We start from the raw sequence: 12,356 nt of genomic DNA, 5'->3' as shown, positions 1-12,356 counted from the left end.
GCGTGTTTTGCATTATGGCTCATGGGTTTAAAATACCATTTATGTTTTAAAAAGGTTCCAGAAATGCTGGAAATAACCAACGGATGCAAAAGTTTATGCTTCGAATTTCGTGTAATAATATACTTTATTATGCGAAATTTTCTGCTACGAAATTCGTGTAATTTGTACCCGAGATGCCCATTTAAATGATAAATGAAGTGTTTTTCACCGACTCGCCGGTGGTCGTCGGCATCTGCGGCTCTCGTTCTTAATTAACTTGCGCGCCAATGAAGTGTCAACAAGTTGCCAACACGCTGGATCCGCCGGAGGGGGAATGGCGAAATTACAGGATGTCTGACACGACCATAACTATCGATCGCCAGCGGAGGAGGCAACGGAGGGATCGCCCCCAGAAGGAGGCGACAATGGTTGCCAACTGCAACTGCAAGTGAAGCGGCGACTGGAAGTGCGAAAATGGCATTGGAATCGGCATGGTGGCATTGTGGCATCGGTTGGCATCGGTTGGCATGGTGTGGCGGCACCGGCAGCCAATGTGAGTGGAATTTTAAAGCAGGTGCCCGGGGGAGCTGGACATGGCCATCCTGGGCGAAGGTGTGAAGTTGCGAGAAACTTTCCCAAGACCACTACTCTGAATATGCCAACAATAAATCAGTGGCTAAAAATAATTGCCGCGACAATTGCGCGCAGTTAAATTATGCAAAGCGCGCAAAAAACGATGCGAAAAAACACGCTGCCATAATTGTATCACGTGCATGCCGCGATTCCGCATCCTGGCCAATATCGCCAATATCGCTCCTTGCCACTCCACTCAAAACCAATGCACTCCACTCCACACCACTCCACTTCATAAACAATGCTAAAAGGCGTTGAGGATGCGCGCAAGGAAACTGACGGCAAGGAATGCACAGCCAGCAGGGCATATGCCGGGGTATCGGCACAAGAAGCCTCCTGATCATGGCCAGATTGGAATGCCCTGGCATGACTATGACTGACAGCCTCTCAGGTCACCACGCAAAAACTGGGCACGGAGAAAAAACACACAGGCATTTATGAGCTATTGGTGTTTCGTGTTCGAAGGTTTATAGTAATTAAGATGACTATAAAAATTAATAATGTCATAAGCATTTAGCATCCTTGAAATTAATACCATCCATAACCAACTCAATCCTCTGTTTACACGCAGTTCCTATTAATATTAAATATTATTACAGGAATCACATTTAAATATATTTGTTATATAGCTTATATATATTTTCTCTCAGTGCATTCGACGAAAGTCGAAGGGCTCTGAATCGCCGGATCGATGATGATGATGACGATGATTTCTGCTGATCGCTGATCGCAGCGACGATCCCGCTCGGGCGACACTTTTAGGCCAGGCCAGGATTGGAATCAGAATCAGAATCGGAATCGGAATTGGAATCGGGATCTCGGGATCTTGGGCCGACAGAATATTTTTATACGCTCGCGCTCGAAATATCAATGAGGCTGGACATTCGGAGAGACACAGAGACGCGTTTTTGCTTAACACATTTGGCGCGGCAAAAAACGCGCGCGCCGCTCGCGTTTGGATTTCGCGCTCGCCTTTTGGCCTTTTTTGCTGGCCATGCTAGCATAGCCCAGCGCTTGGTTGCTCCTCTTGTTAGCCGGCATTCGTGGGCCGGAGCTGAAGGAGTCGTATCTGGAGGAGCTGGTAGCAGTAGCAGCCGGAGCAGAGCGCTGGCATGGATTGTTGCAATGTTTCGTCGCGCTGTTTGCGTTTGATTTGTGTTTTTGGTTTTTGCCCAGCTCGCCTCTGCGTTTTCGGCATAAATCAAAATCCAGTTGGGGCATTGGAAATTGGACTCGGACGCGGACGTAGATGCGGAATGGGACAGAAGATGTCGTCGTGTACGTTTCACCGATCGGAGGCCCTTCTGTGCGACAGATATTATGGCAGAAAATTTATTTTATGGCGGTAATGGTGTTATGTTTTACGCGATTAGCAGATCCAAATGTTTGACATTGCGGCGACATCGGGCTGGGAATGGAATCGGCAAGCGGATTTGCCCAGCTGAGGATGGGAATGGTAATGGTAATGGTCATAGTGATGGCTTGACAGCAGCATGCACCATAATTAATGTCATTCAATTACGGATAAACTGTATGGATTAAGATGGTGGACATGGAAACAAGCCGCTGGCAATGCATATATGTATGTAAGTAATAAATGTGAATTGGATATGTCGTCTTCTTAAAAAGTTAATAAGCGAAATATATTACGCTTAATGATAGCTCTTTTATTATTTTATGCTATGAGCATCGTTTTACCAAGATATATTTAATACTGCTGTGATTCATAAAATATGATTTTTCTTTTAAGATCTTATTAGCTACTTCTAAGGAGGAGTGGGCTGAAGCTGTTCCTCAGCTTTATGAAGCCCCATCTTCCGTTGTCACCTGACTTCCTCTTTCCCAATTAGCCTGAAATAGTGGGTCCAGAGCTTCCGCTTTCTAGGCCAGAACCTCTGGCCCCCCAACCCCAAGATGTGACCCAACGTCACTCTGGTTTTCTCCGGCTGCCTTTGGCATTTGGCTTCTTCTGCGTTGCGTTTGTACATTGTCTGGGTTGGTTTTTAGTGCCGCACTGCCTTGTTAAATGAAGCAATTTTTTATGGTTAATTTCCTAAAGGTGCACTTAAATGCACCTCGGGGTTCGGGGGTTACTCTGACTCCTCGCAATCTCTGTTTGCTCGTCGGCCGGGCATCTGAAATCTCGAAATGCTCTTGGCCTGGCCTCACTTGTCAACGCATTTCGAGATTGATTTCTCTGTTTTGTCTCTGGTCGTGGGCACAATTAAACCGTAAAAAGCGGCAACACGGCGAAGGGCCATCACATGGCCACATGGCTGGGGAGGAAGGGGTTAATTGGCGCTGGCAACAGAAGCAGTTATGTTCTCATTTAGAACGCTCCCGACAACAGGTTAGGACCCAATGTGAACTAATAAAAAATGAAACGTTTCGAGACCATTAAATTGTGAGTTTTGAGCTCGTTTCGGAATCGGAATCGAAATCGAAATAGGAGTTGAAATACACATCACAGTGGGAATCGGTATGGGAATCGGGGTGGGAAATGGAAATGGGAATGGGAATCGATGGTGGACAGTAGCAACTGTGTGACATTTACATAATTAACCTTTATTGTGAGCATTGATTGGAGCCGCAGGGGCGGAAATGAACTGGCCCTGGGTGTGAACCGGCCGAATTCGAGAGATCTTTCGCAAACGAGGCAATCGATGGTTCCGTGGATCGCGGCCAAGTCGAAGCCAATGACCCTTCGGTGGTCCAGCCGCCGACTGTGCGGCAATAAAAGTCGAGTTAACAACTTACAGGAGCCAAACACGCCACACGTTGATGGATATCTTTGCGACTCCCTGCGCGGCTCTCCTTGGAACAGCGTGGCCGCTTCAGCTGGAACTAGCTACTTTTAATTATTCCAAACTGTTCAATTCAATATGTTTATTGATATTAAAGAACTTGAAACGTTCTCTTGCTGTTCAAAATATCTCATTGTCCTCCTGCCTTAGAAAACAGTACAATTCTTAACAAAATCTTTTTAATACAATAAACATATGATTTTACATTTTCATTTGAGGGTGCTAGAATTGTGTCAGCACTGTCCTGCATCGCTGATTCTGCATCTCCTTGTGAAGCTGGGACATCGCCCGCTGGGCCGCCGAAGTGGCACCCTCCGCTGGATGGATGGATGGATGGATGGATGGATAGATGGCAGATGAACCTGCTCCCTGCCCCGGAGATGCAAATGAGCCCCCGGTCGGATGGTGTCCGAATTTGGAATCACGGGCTCCTCCTCCGCTGGGCGACGCAGTTAATTGGGAGCTTGTTGTATGACATTCTTATCGCCGAATGCGCGTCGACCCCACCTGGCGGCTCATAAAAGCGAGGGGAGCATTTGGGTTTGTGTTTAGGTGATTTAGAAGGCTTGGGCAATTCAGGCGATTCAGGTGATTCAAGCAGCTAAGCAGTTGAGCTGGGCAGCTGCGGAGAGGCATCCTAATTGGCAGCAAGTGCTCGTTTCGGACATTCCATCAAATGCGGATCGGATCGAAGGCGCTGCGAATCGGGCGAAATGCGCATACTTCCGCATTTTGTTGGCCGTTCAGCGATTCACCTGCTCGTCAGCCAGCTTGGCGCGTTCTGGCCACATTAACACGGCCCGCATTATCCTTGGCCATCATTAGTTGCCGGCTCGGCAATTACGCCACTCAATTGTCTTTGACTTGGCACAGGATCTCAGCGCAGGATCAGCAGCACCTTACCCGGCCAATGGGTTCTTGTTCCTGTTCCTGGTCCTGTTGCACCGCGGTAATGGAATTATAATTATAGCCTTGCTTCCTCCGCTGCTAATGTCGTCAGCGAGCACGAGTTTCTGCCCGATCCTAAGTTTCAGTTTCAGTTTCGGCACTGAGTAAGAGTTTTCAATTTCGGAACTGCAGCTTGACGACTGTCGCCACATTAAATTGTCAAATTGTTTGGCCCCCTTATCGCGATGTCCTCATGGGCACGTGCCCGGCACTCCGGTCACATCATCCTTGTGTCCTTTGCCGCTCATAACGGCAATTCGTGTTGACAAGTGCAAACATTAAGTAGCCGATCGATTCATCAGGTGAATGATATTAAAGCGAGTGCCACAAAGTGCAATATATACACATATTTAACAGGCTATTCCCTAATTCATTTTACACCATAACATAACAAATGACATAGATACATTTTCCAGCACACACATTTACTTGCAGAAACACATGCTACTATAAGTAGCAGAAGTTTTAATTTAAGGTATTTATATTCTATTGGAAAATAGTATTATGAAATGTTAAATGTAGTAAAGGATGCTTCGATCTAAATTCAAATTTATTCATAATTTTTTATACAAATTGTAAAGGTTTGCGTTACTAGGGATCCAAGAGATACACATTTGTTTAAATACATACTCGACCAACCAATATATTTTCTATATTAATTTAAATTTAAATTACATTTAAATAAAATAGACTTTGTTATCTATTAGCGTTCGCATTATTTTAGAACAGTTTGATGACTTTTGTCAATCATGGTCATGTCCAAGCTTTCGGAGTGTAGCAAATTTCACTGGTTCCAAACTATAAACTACATTTGTAAAAATACTGTATACTAATCAGATCTACATGTATTTTACAAATGACTCTACATATTTATCGGACTGTCTCAAAACGTGTACCAAATGAAAGGCCCCCTATAGTTCATGTAATCACCGACAGAAGCGCCACTTGGAGTATATATCTTTTTACACCCTTTACTTGTAAGGTAAAAGGGTATGCCAGACTCGTTAAAAATCATGGAAAGGCAATAAGTTGGCGTTTCTGACCTTATGAAATATTGTTCTTTTGATTTTATTTTATTTTTTTCTAATAGTCGAGAAACTCTACTTGTTTCCCTTGTTTTATTTCTACGTTTCCTTGAAAAAGTCATATATTTTATAACATAAATATCTAAAATGTCATAACTGTTGCAAGCGCTTTTCTCAGAAATCCCACTGAAATGTAAGTAGTAGACCTACCATTTAGTTATAGTCTTCTTATCAGATATATGTATATTTATTTACATTCTTTTCAGAAAAGTAAAGTCCGTATATTTTACGAGCTTTGATGTTAAAGCGGTCATCAGGCACCGCGAATTCGGAACATCTCCAATGAAGGACAACATAGCTATAATGGAACTGTCTAAGCCTGTACCAATTTCACGTAAATACGAATATGTTTAGCCCATAAACTTTTTCTAACAATAGATTTAGCCTATAGATTTCATAAGCACGATCTGTTTGGATCTAAATATGAATGCCAGAACGTCGCTGACTGCCATTCTCTACAGTACAAATAAAGTCGTACTTAATATTTCCATTAAAAATTAAATAAATTATTAAAAATAAAAACTCATTGCTAGCTCCTAATTTTGAATATGTGTTCACCCTTTATAAAGCATTAAAACAATTAAGAATGGTTAAATAACAAAGAAGGAATAATTAACATAGATAAAATTATACCAGTATGAATGATAGGCCTTATATGGTATTTATCACATTATATAGCAAAAAAATCTGAAAAATAAATAAAAAAGAACATAATTAACCAATTAAAAAAAATAAGCCCAAGTCTGCTGTTCACATCTTGCTATTTAGTTAAAAAGTTACTTTTGTTTTACTGTGAGATAAGTGTGCTACTCAATCCCTAGCTTATAGCTGTGCCCGCATAGGTGGCGCTTCATTTGTGTAAAATGAATGTAAGCTATGATGGTTCCGTAACTCCACGCTAGGTGTCCGACACACAGTTTAAAAAACAATTATGTGGAGACCAGTATGTGATTGGTCTAGGGACTAAATAAAAACTAAACTAAAATAAGCATTGTTAAAAAGTGTTTTCAAGTTATTTAGCTTATCCATAAATGTTTTTTATATACATATAAATATTCGTAAATTGATAAATAATAAATGACAGCTGTTGACATGGTAATACATTTTGGCACACAAAATACCGGGTACTACCCTTAAGCAACAACACACATTTTCATGTCTTTTGCGGCTTATTCCCAGGCAATTTCTTTATTTAAGCGCTCATTAAATTGTAAAGCCTAGGGCGTCCCCCCACTAGATTATATAGTTGGCACATCCTCCTGGCCTCCTCGCACATCCTCAATGCAATTACGCGCATGCCGACAGCGCATGCGTGACATTTTCAGAGTGACTGCGCGATGTCGCTTCCTCTGGCCGGGTTCTGTTGGCCGGCCTGTCTGTCCGCCTTTGGGCCAGAAGTCCGTGGACGCCGTGGACTGATCAAACAAAATAGCTGGCAAATGATTTACTACCGCTCTCGCGTGCATTAGCCAAAGCCATGGGGCTAGCACTTTTGGTTTCTGTTTGTTCTTTTCACCTCCAGTTGCTGGGAGACGGGGTTTTGTTGGCCCGCTTCTCGCTCTTGGTCAACAATATCACTGCAAAGCAAAGGGCATGAAGCAGGCGATCTGCAAGGCGGCAACCGGTTTCGGCCAACTGCGCAGTTTGATCGCTTTTTTCATGTCTTTCTTTTTTTTTGGGAGGAACTGCATTTGCTGAATTGTTGCCCTCACATAGGGTTTTTGCGATTTGGCAAGAAAGTTGCGAGTTTTTAATTTTGAAATTGAAAAGTATTCATGTCATTTGAAGAGTATGTATTTTATTGCGATATATATGTAGATATTCTTGATAAATCAGCTCTGACAACCAGATTACGTTGGCTCATTGATCGCAAGGAAAGTAACAACTTTAAAAGGTTTAGAGGGTGTGCAAAAATCGCCGCTTTGTCGACTGTTTTGATTTTTGTTTGGCGCTAAAAAGGAAAATCAGACTTTGTGCCCGTCCAGAATCAGGGTGTTGTGTTGGGGCCGCTGTTGTTTTGGGTTGTGTAGCCGTCACCCAGATTATCAGGAAACTGGAGGAACCAGTTTCGGTGCGATGTGGCATGCAACCTAAATATAGAATTGCAGCTCGCCAAAAGCCGCGCTATTTGCTGCAAATTAGCTTGCTCAAATTATTGATCCAGGCCAGTAAACTGAATTTATGGCTCGAATGCCAATATCACTGGCTGCGAAATTCATGGCTTATGAGTGCGCCCGGTGTTTGTTTTTATTTGCATTTGCTCTATTCGGCTTTTTCGGGCCTTATCTTATCAGCAAGTGCCGCACACGAGTGTCACACATGCACAGGTACAGATACAGATACACTGGCCGATACAGATACGGATACCGATACATTTGCGCACCTTTTGGCTAACCACTTACCTGTTGATTGCGCGGAGGAGAGAGCGAGTGAGAGCGCAGCGTGCGAGTGTGTGGGTGAGCGGGAGTATCTGTGTGAGTCGCTCGTCTTACAGTGCGACTCCAAACAACCCGTCGTCGTCGAGATCCCGATCCCAGCCCTCATTCGCTCGAACGCAACGATCGCGCGCGGTTGTATCTCGCAGAACAACAGAACAGAAAGATATAAACCCGGAACGAAAGATATAAAACCAAGAAGTGTCGAGAAACTCAAACGTACTCACTCAAGTGCTCAAAACATCCAGCAACAACTCTCCCGGTCCCAACGGTCCCCAAACGCTTTTCATTTTCGCAGAGAGAGAACGTTACGAATCCGCTTGCGAATCCAACAAGTGCGAGTGAAGGAAGTGTAAGTGTCTTGGCCAGTTTCTTGGCGATTTGTTGTTTGTGGTTCGTTGTTTGTTGTTTGTGCTGGCCTCCTGCCAAAAAGTTTTCAAAAAAACGGCCGCGAAGAGCCGGTTTCGAGCCACAGGGCTCGATTGTGTGATTCATGGCTCCGAAAACTTGACCGTTGACTCAGCATCCCCGAATATCAAAGACAGATTTAAGCAATTAAACCGCATTGGTGTAAAAAGCAAAAGTGTTAACCGCAAGTTATTGTGTAACTAACCGTTGTCACCGTTGTTATCAAAACATAAAAAACGAAAGATCGTCGAGATGCGGTCTTTAAACTTAATTACGCCCGTATCTCGGTATTCCGTATCTTAATCGGCTGACCGAAATGCGTAATAAAAAACCGCAAGAACAGTGTTTTTTGTTAGTGATTTTGATTGAATTGCGCCCAGCGCTAGATTCTTTATTATTATTTTTGCCACTCAACATGATTTAATTAAAAAGTCGAAATGTTTTTTTCGACATAGTTAGGTGGCGGGTTGGGGTTTATTATTATTTGTTTACTTGTTTGCTGTTCTTGTTTAACCCGCCGGAGTTTTTTATGCCACCTGCAATGTGCTGCGATGTAGACACAAATACGCGCGGTATAAAACATCCAAATATTATATTATATTATACATATTTATCTACATAGTTGGCCATGTTTTCCTGCGCCTTTTTTTGTTTTTTGGTGGATTGTTTGCCTCGATTCGATTCAATTCGTTTCGTTTCATTTCGCTGCTTGATTGAGCACATCAGCGCTGGCAAAAACATATTTGCGTTTATTTTTGTAAGCGTTGCGCTATGGCTACATTTTAACATATTAATGCTTTATGGCTCACTTTTCATGCACTGGAAATTCAATTTAGGGAAATTTCGATTTAGCGAGAGTATATTTTTGGACCTGTGATCTTTAAAAGCAGTATGAGGGATGTGTGACCCCGACGGAATGATTAATCGTTTATTGAGAAATGGATAATGGATCGGATGGATCATAGCTCGGATGGAGTCACCACCGCTGATTCACGCACTCAGGATCTTTTGTGACCCAAATTCCCCAGATTATTCGGGGTTGTTGTTCCCATTCAGTTGTTGTGGTTTTGAGGAAAACAGATCACGGGAAATAGTTCAGCAGCAGAAACTGAATAGCACCTGCACTTGTTTTCAACTTCAAAGAGACGTGCCAAATGTGCGTTTCATAAGCATAATTCATTTATGGCAAAAATCTATAATATGAGATCTTTGCATCTTTAGGTATATCATATATTCCAAAGTATAAATAATGAAAGATTGAATGCTCCTCCTTAATTTTATATTTTTTTGTGGTTATTTAAGCCCTATAATAAATTGTTTATCACATTTAACTAGATGTAATTATAGGATTACCATGAGTTACAGCCCCGAAACGGACTGATTGCACATGGGCATTTGGCTGGCTGCGCCGTTAAAAGCTTGGCTATGAAAACAAAATACAAACAATTAGCCAAATAACAAAAAGTATAGCCCGCACTAGGAACAACAACAAAACAGTGGGCCACAAAAGCCAGACAGACATTGGCAGCCGTTGCCGTCGCCGTCGTCTGGCGTTTGTAGCTTTGCGGCTCTGCCGTCGAATCGGTTGGGAATTGAGAACCGACAATGTCTATATAGATGCTATATAGCCAGACTGTGCCACTGCCACTGCCTCTCGCACGGCCCAAAAGCAGCGACGCCGGCAGCGACGTCGACTGCGACGGCAGCGATGTGGTTGAAAAGATTTTTGTATTCGAAAACGGCACAAAATGCACATAAAAATTTTCGGTTTCGGTTTTTGCTTTAGTTGAGAGAAAATCGTCGCTTAGTTAACGTCGCCCAAGAACTGAACTGGCAGTGCACCACAAACGCCACGAATATACGAAACCGAGATCCAAGTCCAAATCAGTAAAAATCTAATCAAATCGAAACCGTATCGAATCGAATCGAGTTCCAGCAGAAAGCCACCCGATCGGAATAAATCGGTCAGTACCAAGTCGCATGTGAAATCAGGGTAGAAATCAGCTGGTTATACAATAGCCTGCCGCAATCGATTCGCCAGGATCGCTGATGAATCAGAATCAATATCAGAGACAGCATCCCCCCGCCCCCTCACCATTCGACCACTAAATAGTGACTTGTGTGCATTTTGTGAAGGTTAACAACAAGTAAAATCCCTTACGAAACCGAAGACTCAGCGCGAATATAGGCGATTGGTAAATAATTTTCTTGGCACGCCGATCCAGGGAATTTCTTTTGACGCATATATCACATTTGTTGGCCAGAGCACAGATACAGAGATACAGATACGTCGTAGATCTTCGGCTCGTTGAAATTGAATAAAATTATATAGTCAAAAAGCGAGAAAATTTTTAGAAACTTTTCAAGGTGAGTTTATTTTTAGCTCCTCGAAATGGCTGCGCGGATTGGATTTGTTTCCGAATACTCTCGCTCAGTCAGTCAGTCAGCGCCGTTCGCCAGCAGCCATCCGCCAGATACAATATCTGCCAGATACAGATACACAAATTGCGAAAGTGCTGCGGATGTGGCGGCCACCACCTCCTGCGCCTCCTTTCTATGCTCGAATTGCTGCAATTTGGCGCCACGGATTCTGAGACATTTTCAAAACGTTTTGAGCGCTATATAGACTATATATCGGCGACAGCATAAAGCATCGCATATTAATGAAGCCAGACCAGCTCTCTAGGTCGCCTCCGCGTAAAAGTGTCTTTCGTTATCTTGGCAATTTTCGTTTGCGATTTTCGTGGCTGCTCTTCGGATTTCCTCTTCGCCTGATCTATTTTCAGCGATTTTCAGCAATCGCTCTCTCCTTTTCTCTCGCTGCCTACCACGCCAGCTCTCGCTCACTGTCGCTGACATCACGTATACGCAGTGGTTGCTCTCCATTTCCATTTGCCATTTCCAATTCCTGCCAGGCCACCAGCAGTCCGCCTGTGATGTAATTTAGCCATGACCAAAACTTGTTGATACTCGCCCTGTTCTTGTGTCCGTTTATCTGCTGGGTTTCTTTTAGCCTGGGTTCAGTGAACCCCAACAAAACGACGAAATCGATTAATCACCCACCTTGTTATCTAGCGATTAAACTAATGTTTGGTCACCTCACCAGTAATAGCTGTAAAGCAATCCGCCACTTCGAGCGAATCAATCTTACAACGCCTCACAACATTCGTGAATCAATGCCCGATAAGATAGTGGTTCTATAAACTTGAATGAGCTAATGGCCACTGCCACTGACCACTTTTCCGATGAATGAAATGTCTTTGTTTACTCTGGGGTTTATCAGTCCAGCGCGGAATTAATTACGCAGAGGATGATGGGTGCACTAGGAAGTACACCGAAAACAAAGAGCTGACTGTTTGTTTAATTATTTAGAAAAAGTTTGAAGAGTGTTTTTTTTAGCAGTCTTCAAAATAATATTATGAAAATGTATAAGTCGAGTTCTTTTAGCAAACAGAATTGTATCTCAATTTTCTCTCACTGCTGAAAAATACCAGCAAATTCCTCCTCTGCCGGGGATCGAAAATTAAGGCCGTCGCGGAAATGTAGCTGAGCTCATTAGAATGGCACTTCTCGTGCACATCCTATTCCTATCCTATTCCGTTCCTGGGTGCGTGACAATATTTCATGGCTTGGCTTCACTTGACTCGGATTCGTGCACATATTGCAACCATCGGCGGGGGGACAGGGCGATGGGGCGAAAAAGGGGAGACATGCTCTACAAATTTCAAACAGCTTTGCGTATATTTTAATTAGTTCGCTCTCTCATTGGCCGTTTGCTTTTTGCCAGTTCTCTGCGGTCTCTACGCTTGCCACCAAATCATTTCTCAAGAATTTAACCTTCGTGAACTGTCATGGTAGATTGCATTCTCCTTCCTTTTGCTGAGACAAGCACTTCTCTCGTATCTTTGTATCTTTGTTGATTCTTCGGGGTTCGTATGTCACTCACAGCAAAAAAAAAGCTGGCGAAACAACGCGAAACCAGACCGATGATAATGATTCAAGAATATTTTAACAGACCCTAATGGAAGGTTCTTGCCTGGGAAAGGTTGGGGGAGTAGACTGAG

General features: G+C 43.2%; 1 protein-coding gene across 24 annotated transcripts in view; it reads left to right on the top strand.

Annotated features, from left to right (window-relative positions):
- Positions 1–8,000: 8,000 nt before the first annotated feature.
- Positions 8,001–12,356, top strand: part of LOC117138193 (PDZ and LIM domain protein Zasp) — a 54,706-nt gene continuing 50,350 nt past the window's right edge. For 23 of the 24 annotated variants that reach the window (XM_033300103.1, XM_033300118.1, XM_033300101.1 and 20 more), the window contains exon 1: positions 8,001–8,236. The gene's annotated coding sequence lies outside the window, so the exon portion shown is untranslated. Of the gene's footprint in view, positions 8,237–10,065; positions 10,257–12,356 lie in introns of those variants that run through there. The other variant, XM_033300099.1, reaches the window with a different exon arrangement.

The sequence above is a fragment of the Drosophila mauritiana genome, chromosome 2R, assembly GCF_004382145.1.
Source record: "Drosophila mauritiana strain mau12 chromosome 2R, ASM438214v1, whole genome shotgun sequence".
Lineage (NCBI taxonomy): Eukaryota > Metazoa > Arthropoda > Insecta > Diptera > Drosophilidae > Drosophila > Drosophila mauritiana.
The sequence above is the reverse complement of the archived record's forward strand: the minus strand, read 5'-3'. Positions and strand labels throughout refer to the sequence as shown.